General features: G+C 35.8%; 1 long non-coding RNA gene across 4 annotated transcripts in view; it reads left to right on the top strand.

Moving 5' to 3' along the window:
• Positions 1-17,318, top strand: part of LOC129416175 (uncharacterized) — an 84,364-nt gene that overhangs the window by 33,085 nt on the left and 33,961 nt on the right. For 2 of the 4 annotated variants that reach the window (XR_008635193.2, XR_008635196.2), the window contains exon 5: positions 5,308-5,445. The exons of the other annotated variants lie outside the window; for them this stretch is intronic. This is a non-coding gene — a long non-coding RNA (uncharacterized lncRNA). The remainder of the gene's footprint in view (positions 1-5,307; positions 5,446-17,318) is intronic. 4 annotated transcript variants of the gene reach the window in all.

Here is a 17,318-nt window from a genome sequence, read left to right as displayed (position 1 = left end):
GGAAAACTGATTCCGTGTACTCAACGCGCCGCAATTGTTTGTTTACTTTGCGTGGAATGGTGCGCTGTAATTTGTGGAGCGGATTTATTGCATTCTGTAGAAAAGGAGGAGTGGCGTTTATTTCGTTTTGGCAAAAAAGGGAGAAAAGATGATAGAATAACACGGCGGATATTGGATTTTGCGTAAAATTAAGAATTTACTTCTAAATACTGACCTGATATAATACTGATTCTGGCAGTAACTATTTTTTTTCAAAAATGGCGTTTATCGTGTTTTGGAACCAAACTCGTATCTGGCAACTTTATATTTGGCCATCTGCTAACCTCTTCTATCCACTTCACTATAGTACACAAATGTGGTAGCTGTGTTGAAAAAGTTGATAAAGTTAACTTTTTAAAATAAATAACTTTCTCTGTCTGTGTGCTTCACTGCTGATTCTTGCCGTACTTCCGTTGCCAATATGCGTGTGCATATGCTGCCACGTCATCATTGTGTACAAACAGTAAAAGGGTCTATAGGTGTCTTTTTGATATACCATATGTGTTTTTACTTAGTGATATGTGTTTCATTACAGCATCCAGTTAGTAGAATTCTAATTAATAGAATGAGTATGACAATATTCTTTAGTAGCTAAATCCAGTTCAAAGAATTACTTTAAAATCAGGAGACGTAGGACTGAGGCATTTTTATGATGTACTTTTATGCAATAAAATATAACAAATAGCAAAACTACAGATTTCAAAGTCACTTTTGCAGTTGGGGAAAGCAATCACCATGGCCATAGCATTTGCATTTTTCTGTCTATCAAGTTAAATAGAAAAACAAAAAAACATACACCGGATTGTGTTTTTTACAGTTTTGTGTGTGATGTCATACTTTCCTACATAAGGCACACAATTCATATGGCAGTTTATTTATGTCATTTGAGATCTTGTTATATTAATTTGTGCTCATGTGTCCTGACTATCTCATGTAAATACTTGCCCCTGTTTTGTAGCATCTGATAAATTACTTAATTTACTGGATGTTAATGACACATTCATTGATTTAGAAAACAGTTTTGGCTGTTTCCATCTCACAATTGTTTCTTTGATGAGCTTTCGTACAAAATAATTGAGCCTGCTAATTAGCTTCATTATGAGTGCCTAATAACCCTAAAGCTTTCAGGAAATAGACTTGTGTCTAAAGGCTGAAGTTCTTGACATTGTTTATCCCGGGTGGCTGCTCTTTTACAAAGACTTCTGTAATTTAGAGAAATGACTGAGAAGAGGGACCTTCTTGTTGAAACAGATTTTTTTTGCATTCTTTTTTGTGTATGTAGTGTTTGTGCAGTCTTGCGCTTAGATGCTGGGTTTAGTAGTTAGTTGTGTTATATTTTGTTGCAGCAAAGCACACAATATTAAAAGGTTACAGAGCAGGATTCTCAAAAGTGGTGGAACAAGCTTTTTGTAGGTTTTTATGTAAGATTAATGTGCCATTCATAATTTCTCGTTTTATGGAGGATTTCATCTTAGCATGAACCACACAGATATGATAGATTTGTATGTGTATACTGTATATGTATATAGGTAAGGAAGATCAGGTTTAGTTGTCACATTTTTTTTACTGTAGTGTATATTTTTTAGCCTGAATAATTTCTGTATAAATACCTTAAAGCTTGAGTTTTTATACACTACTAATGGTCAAGATCAAAAGATAAAGTTCAATAAACATACGTTCACCTACCCTGAAGAAGGCTATCTGTGCCGCTACGCGTGGGTTGCTGCCCAGTTTAATGTTTTTGATGTTATATAGCCATTTTATAATATTTATAATATAGGCTTTTTATAATATTTTTTGAAATAAAAAGAGTGCCTTGGTATCCCTTTTTTCACGTTTTGTACCCTATACCAAAGAGCACCTTCAATTTTTTTCTAAATAATTTCTTCAGCTATTTCTGAGCACTTTTTTCTGATTTCATGATACTTTCACATTTCTTTAACAATATGTCCCAATAACATCACGAGTATCGTGAAGTTGTTATAAGGGAACCTTAAATGTAAACTGTAAAGGCTGCAATTATTAGTTACAGTTTACAAATAAGGATCAATTTGTTTACAGTAGTTAACTACAATACATCTACATTGTTTATTAATATCAGTTGCTGTTGAATTCCATATTTACAAATAAATTTTTAAAGAAAAGTTATTATTTATTGCCAATACAATTGTTTATTGTTTACTCAGTTAGTTTATTGTGTGTTGGCAAATGTTAATGCTAATGCATAATGAACTAACATGAGCAAACAATGAACAATTTCATCTGCATTAACTAATAAAAACAACAATGAATACATGTGCAAAATATATTGCTTATAGACCTTTTGCGAGTCCACGTCACAGTTACCTCACGCGCGCATGTGGTGGCAGAAAAACTGTGGAAATGAATGAAACACGAGTGAAACGAGTATAACTCACTAGAAAATGTTTTGTTGTGCTGTTGAGTGTCAGAATAGGAATGCCAAAATAGATGACCTTCATTTTGATAGTATACCGTCATCGAAGACACCATTTGAAGATGAACGTAGGTGTTTACGGTTACAATAAGCCCTCAACCGGACAGCCTGGAGTGATGAAATCATCTGAAAATCTTTTAAAAATTTGAATAGAAAATAATTAGAGAAGATATCCGGTGTTCTGTCGAAGTCTGTTCCCTCTATGTGTTTCTTGTAGCGTTTTCATCACGTTACGTTTAATTTATTTAGAAAGATTCAAGATTTGAATTAGTTCATAATATCAATAATATTACCATTTAATAAAGTTTTCGTATTTTTTTTCGTTTTCTATTACTTCTTTTTTCCTTATATCTTAGCCCATGTCTTCTTCCTGTTTCTTCTAAATTATGATGTTTACTAATAAATATATAAACATAGCACACACACACACAATGTAAAGTGTTAATATAAACAAAATGAATTTGTATGTAAACATAATAGTTTTAGATCAAACACGTAGGTTAAAAATATAAGGAAGAATTTGAAAACAGGAAATGATGAAATATTTAATAAATGATATTATACAGAATACATGATAGTATGCTCTTATAAGTCCTTTAGGGATTCATACTGTAAAAATAATTGATTTACCAATAAAGAACAATACATATACATTACATGCATGCACATTTATCAGTAGCCAAGCCATTTAAACTTTTAATTTATTTAAAAAATAAACGTAACTTGGTGAAAACGTTATAAGAAACATTAGACTTAAGAGAAATATAGGGGAAACAGACTTCCACAGAACACCGGATCCTTAAAAATCACAGTTTAATGCTAAAACACTTAACACAGCTATTGAGAAGCATTCACTTTCTGCTCCGCCCACAAAAATGTCATCTCTGTTTGCAAACACGCAAAATGTCTATTGTTAGTTGATTTTAGTTAATGCATTAACAAATGGTAAAGTGCACAAGAATTTTGAAAGTAAAACAAAAAAATCTAATCCTTGTCTTTGCCTTCAGATTAGTCAGTGTATATTTATAACATTCAAATACATATAACAGCTTTCCACAATTAAAATGTAACAGCTTGCCATAATATATATTAATATCCTTATTTAAAACCTTTGAAGTAAACCTTTGAATTACAATCTATCTTCAATGTATAGTTGACCCCTGCCAAATGTACACCCTAAAAGTGCTGGGTTATTTTCAAATAGGGATCCACCGAATCCAGGATTCGGATTCAGCCGAATACTGGGCTTTTTAATGGGGTTCAGGTTCAGCCGAACCTTAGATTTTTTTTCCAACCAGACCGAACCCTAGGCTTGTGCTATGCTGGTCGACGTCATGCAGCCGTTGATTACATATAACGGGTGCTGCTGTGGAGATAAGCGGGGTTTTTTTCGGTGAGCCAGGGCCGGTTCACATTTCGCGGACGCATCTGGAAGAAACAAGCGCGACGTCGCACTGCATCACTTTCATTATGCATAGGCTTATGGTAATTGTCAAAATAGTTTACCACTTGTCATCCTGGCATAATGTTGCCTATCCTTTTTTATAGTTAAAATCAAATAAAATAAAAAATACAATGTTGTGGACATTGTTTACTTCATTAATGTGTTTTACTGTGTTAATGGAATAAGGATGCGAGTAGGATTCGGTTTCGCTTGAATTTTAAACAGTGGATTCGGTATTCGGCCGAACCCAAAAAATCCCTATTTTCAACCCAGCATTGGTTAGAAAAAGGGTCAAGCCCAGACATTGGGTTAAATTAACCCATAAAATGTTTATAGTTGACCCAAGAATCGGTTTAAATAACCCAGCATTTTGGGTTGAAACAACTCAGCATATGTTAAATTACAACCCATTTGGCTTGTTTTATCCCATTTTGACCCAACACTGAGTTGAAAAATATCCAGCATTTTTTATGGTGTAGTGCTGATGTGAGGTTTATCGTGTTTGCTTGTTTGTCCAACAGCTATACTGAAAATCTGATATGAATAAATGTTTAAGTTGTTTGAATTTGATATATATATATATATATATATATATATATATATATATATATATATATATATATATATATATATATATATATATATATATATATATATATATATATATATGAAGAGTTTCGTTGCAAAATGCAATTTTTAACATTTTTGTCAAAACATGTTTAATATTATGTTATCATGTTATTATTTTGTTTTATGGTGCTACTTAGCTGTATATTTTAAGTTATGAAGGTTTAAATCAAAACAAACCAACTGCAGTTGAATTGATATTAATAGGCTTTATGCCCAGCTGCCTACTTCCTGAACTTCAGCCAGCTCCTTGTTTCCTGTCTGCCATTATTGGACAAACTGATTAATCCAGTTGTGCCTGACCTCAGTAGTCACAAACAAACTGATTAATCCAGGTGTGCCTGACCTCGGTAGTCACAACAACAATAATCAGACACACCTGGATTAATCAGTTTGTCCAATAATACCAGACAGGAAAAAGGGAGCTGGCTGAAGCTCAGGAAGTAGTGCAGCTGGGCATAAAGCCTATTGGAATGCACAACCAAAAAACGAGATTCCCCAAAATTTAAAAAACGAGGTTATCTCGTTTTGCAACGAAACGACGAAAATAATATTTGATTTATTATAAGAGGGTTTGAAAATGTTTAAATCCAACATACAAAATCAGTGATAGGGATACGTAGCAACTATAACGTTTTGAGTGAAATGTCTAAAATACTGTATAGCCTTTGTGACAACTTTCCTGTGTGAGAATTAACCCCTCCGGTCTCCTCTTATTTTTTTGTTTTGTGTGGGTATTGAGATCTCCTCTTCCAATCGGAGTCCGAGTGAAGTGCCGGCTGCCGTACCCTGACAGAAGCGACTGTGTGATTGAAGATGCTGGGGTTGGAAAGGGTGTTGGCAGCTATATTTCACCGCCGAGATGGATGGACTTCATGATGTGAGTTTTGCGTCAGGGTGAGCTCCGCGCCTAACTAGGCCTGAATAATTCAAAACGATCGTTATTGCAGAAGGGCTGATCAGCAACGACGAAAGAGACGAGATAATAACATGGCTCAGGGTATGAGCGCCTGTGCGTCAAGCTGATCTGAATAGTTAATGCAGAGAGAGAGAGAGCGAGAGAGAGAGAGCCAAAGTGTTGATGCTGGAATAGAGCAGCAGTGGCCCTTTGCTAAGTCTGTGTAATGGATGGAGAATGCCAAAGACAGTTATGCTAGAGTGCAGGGCTGATCGCTGGTTTGGGGCAATGAGCTTATCTCCTTGTCTCTGGTTTGTGTTATAAAGGCGGAAAAATACCCACAAGGTTCCCTCATAAATATGCTAAGGAGGAGGAATAAGGATGTAAATAGGATTTTTATGAGTGACAGAAAAAAAGAGAGGGTACACATCCATGGCAGGGTACTTGGCAAACAAAGAAAGGGCAATATTTCAGTACATTTGGCATTACATTTGCTGTCATCGAGGTGTGAGGCTGCAATAACAACACCGAATTCAGATCTTCATCTGCTGTTCAAGCCGCCATTAAAAGATGTTATTTTTATGCTCTGTTATGTTAACAATGTGGGCAACAGAATTGCAAAACAGGCAGGAAATAACTCTGCATTATTTAGGGGAAAATGCAAATAATTCTGCCCGGGGTGTGATGTAAACCTTCCCATTTTTTTTTTTTGCTCTTCTCCGTGACAGAAATCATTAATATTGCACATATAAATTGCATGGGATTTATAATGCATTCCGTATAAATCCTCTGCCACAAATGATCGTAAAAGAATGTGAGCGAATGGCACGGGGTGAAGTCGTCATTTGCTATCCGCTTACATGTTATTTCAGTTTTGCGTATTTGCTAGCCTTCTCTCACAACCCTGCGTTTGTGCTTGTAACAAGTGTCCAGAATGTGACGCTGGTGTCAGAAACTCGCACCCGTGACCCTTGACCCCTGCTAATCTCCTGACACTTCGAATGGGTCAAGTCATAAAACTGAGTGACAGGATTTTTAAGAAGAAAAATGCGAGGCTTCCTCTTAGATGTATGGGAAGCATACAGTATCCATTTCATGATGAGAATTTATGGCGATCAAAATGAGATTGTAGCCATTATATAGTCTTATATAGAGAATCATACGTGGCATATTTAATCCAAGACAAATTGACCCACAACCATACAACTAAACATTTGTTTATCATCAAAGTAATTTTTATTGTTGTATTATTCAGAAAAAATGTACAAATGTTGTCACTGGGTCAGTACCTTTTCATAAAAGTACACTTTTGTACCTAAAAGGTGCAAATTTACTGTAAAAAAAATTGTATCAACATACATTTTTGTTTTACTCCAACAAATTAAGTTAAATATTTTCAACCTGTTTTTAAGTTATGCCAGCTATACTAGTCAAAAACTTTAAATAGTAGTTTCAATTGACTTGTATAACCAATTTGATTAAACATGCACACCACACTCACACTGTATATTAATTGTTGTGTATGTTGTTTGTTTATTTTAAGTTTGTTTTTTATGTGTGCGACTACGGATGGAAATTACCATTGTGCTAAATCCGGCGTATTTACGTAAATTTTTATTGTATGTTTATTAATATGCATTGTCCCATCTAAATAAATAAATGATGATGACACAGAATTATTTTTTGTACATGTAGGCACCTCAAAAGTACATATCTGTGCCAAAATGGTACATATTAGGACCTTTTAAAAGGTCCCAGTGACAACATTTGTACCTTTTTCTGAGTGTGGGATGGATATCTAGTGTATCCCATGATCAGTTAAGAAACCCAAATGTATTACACTGGTGGTTTGTAAGGGTTTCTTCGAAGTAGTTATGATGGAAATGTCCATTGCGTGCATGTAGACTTGCTTCTTACGTTGTTCTGTTTAGCCCTCTGTGTTTGTCTCAGTTTAGGGCTGATGGCAAAATCCAGCACCTGTTGTGTGACACACATGTAGAACAACCTCCTCATGGCCTCGACATGTGTTGATCAGCATTGAAGCTGGATATCTGTAGCAGTTTTTACGTGACAGTATTAGGGTGATTGATTCAAAGGCAGAACAGCAGGGTTGTCACATGATAACATTTGACATGTGGAAGTACATGGCAGATAAAACAGACCCTCGGATGCCCATGTGTGTGCAAGACGAAAGACAGTAACCTATATAAGCCGTAAAAATTTCAACCTGCTAAAATTGTATACGTGTTCCATAAGTGTTCCCTTCAGCTCAGCAATGCAAAGGTCATAAGTTGATCTCCAAGAACATGCATACTAAAAAAATATAGATTGAATGCCCTGTTAGTCGCTTTGGATAAATGCAAAATGCATAAATGTAAATTATAATATAAGCTGTAAAAAGTTCAACCTGCTAAAATTAATTACTATATTTTCCGGACTATAAGTATATTTGGGGGTACTGGAACTTATAGTCTGGTGCGACTTATATGTCAAAATTAATTTAATATGAACCAAGAGAAACCATTATCTACAGCCGCGAGAGTTCGCTCTATGCTGCTCATGTATTTATGTAATTCAGTGGATTCAGTGATGTGGAATGACTTCGGGACCTTTTTAAACTTGATTCGGCTTGTCGTGTTAATTTAGCCTATTCAGCCTCCCAGGTATGTTCTGAATGCTATTGTGTTTCATGTAAATAACTGTTTATGTTACTTTAACATGTACAGACACCTATTCAGCCTGCTGTATTGTGCTATTGTATAGTTGAATAACTTGCCTTTCCAGATTAAATGTCTGTTCTTCGGCTTGGATTTTGTTAAAATCATTTTTTAAATAAATGCGACGTATAGTCCAGTGCGATGTATAGTCCAGTGCGACTTATATGGGTGATTCTCGTGAAATTGGACTTGTGAGGTGTCATGAAGCATTTTGATAAAAAGTAAATGCAAAGTAAGAGTATCAAAATAAGAAGCATACAGTTACAAACATCTCTTCATGTGCTATTTTGCACATGATTTCAAATGACATAGAAACCAATTTTGTTGTTTTTTCCACATTTAAGGGGAAAATTTTCATTACCGCAACGTGTCCATGACTGGATTTTGGTTCTTTGACATGGAAATATTTATAATTAAAAAATCTAAAAAATAAAAAGCTTCAGTGCATGTTATACTTTAAACATTTACAGTAAAGAAACATGTGGTATTTGGTGATCATTGGTAAAGAGACAATGATAAGGAATATAAATGTGTCCAAGACCAATTTTCTCATCCTCCGCAACAATTTTCAGTCATTGTTTAAGCCCTCAATGAACTAACATTTAAAAAAAAAAAATATTTTTTCTCTCCAGATAAAAGTTGAAATTTTATTTGTCATAGTACCTAGACAAATTTTTTGTTCTCATTACCAAAACATGAGTCTCATTACCGAAACATTATATATGATCATGTATAATTATTTATAGAATTTTTGATAATGGTAATCTAAAAAATGTAAATAATTTTATAGGAAATGTGTGTTCAATCCTCTAAAAATAATGGTTATAGTAAGTTCAGACCTTAATCTTATATGTGCAAAAAAATACTGGCTTTCAGGGCTTTTTAAAAAAATCTGATGCTGGACACCTAAGTCTCGTTTTCGTGAGAATTTCCAATATATGTTTTTTCCTCTTCAAAACGCATTTTTGACTGATGCGACTTATACTCTGCAGCGACTTATAGTGCCTCCCAAGTTAAATCAAAGTGCTGCCAAGGTTACAACCTGTTCTGGATGCTTCAGTTTTTTTTCTAAATGGGTATTAATTAAACTATTTGTACCTTCATGTGATTTTGGGTGTAGGAGCAGCACTTTAGCAGAGCAGCTGTTTATTAAGTGGTATGTGGGTCAAAACTTCGGCACTGAGAAAGATCTCCCAGCCCGATCTCCCTTTCTGAGTGAGAAAGGTCCGTTCTGTGTCCAGAGGTTAATAGGGGTCAGCTGAACAAAATCACAGAAGTTGCGACTCCCGTTTGAACAAACAGATCAGCGGAGATCCGTTTCAATGACTGAGTCTAGACTGTGGCAGTTTGCCTTTCTCTTTTAGCCCATCTGGATGTTTGATCTGGTGTAAGCCGTCGACCTTGCAGCGCTCAGAAGCCCCCAGACCCAACAGCAAGGTCAATATGGCACAGTTCCTGCACCCACATTATCAGTCAGGACTAACCTTAAGGCCTCACCACAGCAGCTGATCCAACACGAAGAGATGTTGCTTAAAAACAATCTTTGTTGAAACTAACGCCTTTATTATTCTTGCATTTTCCACAATCCTAAGAAAATTTTGTAGGTTATAGGGCACAATATTAGACACAATTCACCATTAAAAATAATGTTGTTCAAACCAAAGACAAATAGTTTTGGTGATCCTTACCTTCGGTGTTGTGTCGTTTGATGAGTAATATCTGTACTCCATCAGTGTAAGGGTTTGACCTCAAAACTACACGTGCGACTCTCTGGTCTTAATACAGAAGTAAATGAAAGTAATGGAGGAAATATTGTACCCAGGGAAAGGGTTTATGACAGGCTGAATAACATATGTTAGGAGAAGTACATTTGGTGCTAAACCATTTAAAAATGTTGAAGTTCAGAAACCAGAGTGAAATTATTTTGACAAATTTGGTTTGGTGCTATAAATACTCAACTGAGACATTAAATATTTGACAAAAGTGTGTGTGTGTGTGTGTGTGTGTGTGTGTGTGTGTGTGTGTGTGTGTGTGTGTGTGCGTGCGTATATATTAGGGTGGTCCTTATAATGGGTCAATGTTCAACTCTCACCCCCTAAATGTTTTAGGATATCAATAAAAACACACTGTGCAAAATTTTGAATGGTTCCTACAATATCTAGAGGTTGCTCAAAGCCTTTGAATGTTTCCAAAATCACATATTTTTACAAAAAAACATTTAAAAACGCACAACACACATAAAACTTGCTTCTTGGAGGGTAACTTTGTTCCAGTTATTTCAGTCTCTTCTGATCCGAGTAACCATATAGCGGACTTGCTTCATATTGCTTCAGCCATTGTCTCAGTGTATATTGTCTATTGTGCTTCATTCGCATTGAAGCTTTTTTGCTTTGAAAAACATATCACAACTAAAACAGGAGTTTTATTTGCATAGAGCATGGTCAAATAAGTCCATTGCTGCCATAAGTAAATATTATTACACAATTTTACATGCTAGCACAAAGTATCACATAATACGCAAATGTGTTAAACTTCAACGGTCTTGAGCAACCTCTACACTGTAAAAAATACTTTGCTGCCTTAATTTTTTTTGTTGAATCAACTAGGATTTACAAGTCATTTCGACTTACTAATATTTATCTTGACTAGAGATGAGTCGTTATAACTACAGGGGAGTTGTTATAACTTATAAAATTAAGTTGACTTTTCTTAACTCTAAGTTGTGAAAACTCATCTCTGTTGACATGACTTGTAAATCTGAGTTGATTTAAAAAATAATTTTAAGGCAGCAAAGTATTTTTTACAGTGTAAATATTAATTAATATTGAAAAAAACATTTATTTATTTATTCAAACATATTGGTGGGGTGAGAGCATGAACTTGAAAAATAAGGACCACCCTAATATATATATATGTGTGTGTGTGTGTGTATGTATATACGTGTGTACCTGGTAATTATCACGTTGCGGGGACCAATTGTCCCCACAAAGATAGGAATACCAGTGTTTGTGTGACCTTGTGGGGACATTTTGATGTCCCCATGAGGAAACAAGCTTATAAATCAAACAGAATGATGTTTCTTGAAAATGTGAAGTAGTAGAAGGGTTTCTGTGATGGTTGGGGTTAGAGAATGGGGTAGGTAAGGGGAATAGAATATACAATTTGTTCAGTATAAAATGCATTGCGTCTATGGAATGTCCCCACAAAACATGGAAACCAGAATGTGTGTGTGTGTGTGTGTGTGTGTGTGTGTGTGTGTGTGTGTGTGTGTGTGTGTGTGTGTGTGTGTGTGTGTGTGTGCAGTGTGTGTATATGGGTGATTCTCACGAAAACTTGGTTTTAAAAATGTCAAACATGAAAATGTAAAAATTGCTTAAATTTACTTCTTTTCCCACCAGACATTGAAAAACAAAGTCTGGAGTAAATGGGAACATTAATTTTAAAACTTTTACTTATCATTTAACACTTTTTGTAACATAATTTAAAAAATTAGTCCTAAAAAATCTCATTACCGCAACAGTCAGAAAACATCAACACTGACATATTTTAAAAATGACATGACAAACCTGAAAGAACATAATTTGGAGATTCTGCACAGGCATTTAAAATCAAAGTATTATGCTTCTATTAATTAAATTAACATTTAATAAGCATCTGTTGCGGTAATGATAATCAAAATGTCGTGTAAGCATTCTGACAAGAAAATATTTCAAATTAACTGTAAAAAAAATTCTTACCTGGTAGCCATCTTGAAGTAACTGGTCCATGTGCTTGGTCACTCAAAATCAAACTTTATTAAAATTCTGTATGTGTGCTTAAACTGTTCTCAAAAAGTGTTGCGGAGGATGAGAACATCAGGCATGGACACATCATTTTCCTAATTTTTCTTCATTAATATTATACATGAATATTCAGTAAATATTTTTTCTGTCATCTAAAGTAGTCTAGCAAAACATCCATTTATTTTTTTCTTAATATTTTAGTGTTAATTTGATTAAATTACAACATAACGCATGTTCAAACACAGCCGGACACATTGCGGTAATGAGAATTTCAGCAGAAAATGAGATAAAATTTACAATTATAAATTCTTATGTTGAAATCACACATTGTGCAAGGTAGAACACAGTATTGTGTTAATTCTGGTGCTTTTTAATGTTACTATATTACACATTTTAAAGCTAAAATCATTAGTGCCGTGGTGTTTCAATGGTTTTGTGATATATATATAGGGCTGAATAGTAATTTGTTTGTTTGTTTGTTTTTTATTTTGTGTACAAATTACTTGTATTTTCAGTTTGTATCTTAATAAAAAGAGGATTAAAACTTTGGTGGTGGTGGTGGTGGTGGTGGTGGCGCCCTAAGACGTTGTCAGAATACTGTAGAGAGAGAGAGAGAGAGAATCTTACTTTAAAGTTATGGACATTTTTACATATAAATTCAGCGTTGTGATATGTGCATTTTTTGGCATCAAACTAAATTGAATTTTCTTTTACTTACACAAATAGTCAATAATTTGTCTGTGAATGTGGACTTAATAAGATGTCGTCTGTGCCTTTGAAGTGAAATGCAAAGTATTTTAGACAACATCCGCTCATTAATTGTATTAATGTGAAATGTCAGCCATCGCCCCGTGGAAATTCTATAGACAAACAGAGGAAAAGGCAGTTCAATAAATTTGAGTTATCTGTGAAGTAGGTATGAGAGAGATGCAGTCATGCCTATTAGAGGTATACCAGAGCTCTGTTGCGCCCAGTGTTGGGTTAGGGTGTCAGCCTTGAGCCTCTTATTGAATTACAACAAAGGCAGCTAAAGGTCAAGACACTGTGGCCACGCACTGGCCAGCCTGATGGAAACCTGAGGTTGTTTGAAAGGTGCACGACTGGAATCTATCCCGGTGGCTTTTTGCATGGGAGTTGTCCTAAATAAATATATAAGCATTTAATTACATGTAAGCTTATAAACTGAATGTTTTTCACTTCCAATTTTAGTGATAAAGTTACCTAATATCTGCAGTTTTTGGAAATCATTTTAATCACATAAAGTGATACCACTGTAATTTCACTTTTCAAGGTTTATCTGCATAAATGTATGATTTTATGCAAAATAGTAATGAGCAATATCATTTTGTGAAAAGCAGCAAAATGTTTCTCCACAGTTCTGCTTATAAGTTTCTTTGTGTAAATGTTGTGTGCGTGATAGAATCGAATGTCAGTCTATAAAATCAGTACATGGATTTTTATCAGTTGGTGCGTTTTTTGATCATAGCATATTATGTCCCAGGCATTATTAGCACTGGGCTTCACAGGCACTAGGGTTTTCCCGAAACTCGTTGCTTATGGGTTTGTCATGGTGAAGTTCTAAGACCCCATACTGGGAAGCTCCTCCAAAATTTTCCATGGGTTGATACAGAACACGACTTCAAGCATGTTGAATGCCTTTTAGCAAATTTGAAAGGATTTCTATAACGGGAAAAACTGAAGTGTGCATATCTGACCCACAAGGCTTTTGTGTGTGCTGACCAACTGTTCTAAAGTTCCTAAAACGTCTGCCGCTGACTATTATAATTCTGCACCGATTTAGTATATCTAATGAGAAGTGCTAGGCATAGCAGCTCTCAAATGATCAACCAGGGTGTCTGTTTAGGGTTGACATGAGCCTTGAGCTGTGCCCAGGCTAAATTATAGTCCGCACTTCTCCTCTCTCGGCTGAGCGAATGCTGATTTCAGCAAAAATTCATGCTCACCTCACCATCTTTTGCCCATCCTCTGTTCTCCGCTCCTCTTTTAAACCGGGCCAGAGGGAGAAATACCGTCTTCCTCTCTTCCCTTACCGTCTTTTCTTTTATTCCCTCGTTCTTTTTCTTTGCTACACGCTTAAGCACACAGATGTGTGCGCTGTCTAATTTTGAAATTAACCACCAAACCACAAATGCAAACTCTTTGTTTTTAGTAGAGATACAAACCATCTACTAAGGAAAACATTTTTTTCTAATGACTTTTACCTCAGTGGAAACCAAAAGTTTATCTAGTGGGTTTTTATTTGTACATTCATCAAAACAATATCATAGGAACAAAATCATGATGTGTCCTCAGAGTTGAATTGTCATGAGGATAAAAAATACAGTATAGGGAGATTGGGGTAAAAGTGATAGTTTACCCAAAAAATGTAATTCTGTCATCATTTATAGTTCTCATCATCATGTTGTTCTAAACCTTATATGAGTTTCTTTCTTCGGTTAAACACAAAAAAATGTTTTGATAAATGATGGTAAGCAGCACACAGTTGACGGTACCTGTTGACTTTCATAGTAGGATAAAGAAATACTATGGAAGTCAATAGATACCATCAACTGTGTGCTTACCATCATTTATCAAAATATCTTCTTTTATGTTCAGCAGAATAAAATAAACTCATACAGGTTTAGAACAACATGATGGTGAGCAAATTATGACAGAATTTTCATTTTTCGGTAAACTATCCCTTTAATATTTTAGAAATGTTCTGTAAAGGCACGGACTTTGAAACTCTTTAAAGGGGACATTTCACAATAAATTTTTTAGATGTAAAATAAATCTTTCAGTCCTTCAAGAAAAACGTTTGTTGCGGGCAAAAATCCCTGATCTTGCGGCACGTTTTCTTAAAAAATGCAATTTTATGCTATGAAATTGCGAGAACATTTTTCAACTTTCTGCTAAGATATATGTGACTTTTTGCTACGAAAATGCGAGGATAATGAAATCATGCAAGCCCCGCATATTTTGCGAGCAGAAATCTGCAATTTATGCGGCGAAAGTGCGGCATATTTAAAGGGGCCATGGCACAAGACTTTTTTAAGAGGTCAAATAAATCTTTGGGTGTCCCCAGAGCACATATGTGAAGTTTTAGCTCAAAATACCATATAAATAATTTATTTTGTACTTTGTAGGTGTGTGAAAATGTGCAGTTTTGGGTGTGTCCTTTAAAATGCAAATGAGCTGATGAAATTCAAACACGGATCACAATGATGGTGGTTTGTTGCAATTTAAACTCAATTGTGCTTTTCTCTGCACTAAATAGCAGTGCTGTGATTGGATAGTGCAGATTAAGGGGTGGTATTATTATAATAAGATCTCCTTATGACATCATAAGGAGATCCAAATTTCAACTACCTATTTTTCATGTGCTTGTAGAGAATGGTTTACCTAAACTAAGTTACTGGGTTGATCTTTTTCACATTGTCTAGGTTGATAAAAGCACTGGGGATCCAATCATAGCACTTAAACATGGAAAAAGTCAGATTTTCATACAATGGCCACTTTAAAAAATGCTGCCCCGCATAAATATCCAGACTTTGGCTGATTATGCATTGAATCATGCGATCGCATAATTGCGTTTTTCTATAGGGTGAAGCTGATCTTTGGTGTCCCCAGAGTATGTATGTGAAGTTCTAGCTTGAAATACCATATAGATAATTTATTATATCATGTTAAAATTGCCACTTTGTAGGTGTGAGCAAAAATGTGCCATTTTTGGGTGTGTCCTTTAAAATGCAAATGAGCTGATCTCTGCACTAAATGGCAGTGCTGTGGTTGGATAGTGCAGATAAAGGGGGCGGTACTATTATAAGGTCCCCTTCTGACATCACAAGGAGAGTCAAATTTTAATGACCCATTTTTTCATATGCTTGCAGAGAATGGTTTACCAAAACTAAGTTACTGGGTTGATCTTTTTGACATTTTCTAGGTTGATAGAAGCACTGGGGACCCAATTATAGCAATTATATAACATGGAAAAGTCAGCATTTCATGATATGTCCCCTTTAAGAAAGCTATGGAACATTTTCCCATTTTGCTCAGGAAAAGATATGATATATGGGACATACATTAACTTATGGGGTAAGTTGTCACAATAGATGTTGCTGTTAAACAGTATTTTATAAACATATAATACAAACGTAAAAAACGCAAAAGTGGACTTTTGTGGATATGTTTGGCCAATAAATAATAATAAATAATTAAATAAAATGATAACCTTTTAAAACATATATCAGCAAGAATGCGACAGCCTTAGGCCGCATTCAGACAGCCAGCGATGTTATCGCTGTGTGTCGCCCGTCTCTTTCATTGAGGCGTTTCTAAATCTGCTTGTTATAAACAAATGAGTACCATCCACGCCAGTAACTGACAAGAGAAGGATGAGGTGAACTCCACTGCTTCGTTTTCATTGGTAGTCGCTCCCGAAATTCGCTCGACATTTGCATAAAGTTAAACTTTTCTTAACTTTCTCACGTCGCTGGACACGCCCACACGGTCGCCAACGGTCACTTTCGCTCGTGCCGGCGGAAGTCGCCCTGTTTCCATTGAAATGAATGAGTTCGCGTCGCTCTGCTACTGCTGGTCACTGGCTGTCTGAATGGGGCGTTAGCAATAGCACTATCCTCAAAAAACAGAGTTAAACATTTCAATTATAATGTATAGTACGTTACATGTTTTTCTGTTCAGTCACCACGGTCAAAAAGTTCATTTTGGCCCTCCCTTTAAAGCAATCAGGATTAGGCAACATCAAAGCCCCCCATTGTACATCACCCATGTAATCTGCGTCGCCTTATAGCACAGGCGAGAAAAGAGTGCACATTCTGTCGCCTTTTTTTGCCTGGAAAGGTTATGGTTAGATCTGAGCCTATTTATCTGCTGTCTCTTCCTGTCTGCCCCCGCCTTCACGCCTCGCTCCGGGCCCAGCAGTTCGCCCTGCTCTTCTGGGGAAGGAATGATATACTGGCTAAATGAGCTTCTTTATCAATCCGCAGGAGCAGAGGGGAGGATGTCTGCCTCCTCAGCTTATGTCATCAATATCCTCTTATATAAATGTCAGCTGTACCATTTTACTCATCGCCATTTCCCACACTGATGATTACATTATCCTGTAATGGAGGGGAGCCCGTCTCGCTCTCTCACTCGCTCTTGTTTTCGCCGTCTTTCTCTCTCTTTTTTTCTTGCTTTTCTTTTCTTTTTCACACATACGGACACATACGTACTCGCACACACCCTCTCTCTCGCTCTCTTTCCATCCCTCTCTAACTCTCCCAACGGTAGTGTGTCAATAGCCTGCCTCCATGAAACAAGTCAATTTTCTGCTGGCTTGGCAGCAGAATAAATC

Source organism: Misgurnus anguillicaudatus, chromosome 11, assembly GCF_027580225.2.
Source record: "Misgurnus anguillicaudatus chromosome 11, ASM2758022v2, whole genome shotgun sequence".
NCBI lineage: Eukaryota > Metazoa > Chordata > Actinopteri > Cypriniformes > Cobitidae > Misgurnus > Misgurnus anguillicaudatus.
The sequence above is the reverse complement of the archived record's forward strand: the minus strand, read 5'-3'. Positions and strand labels throughout refer to the sequence as shown.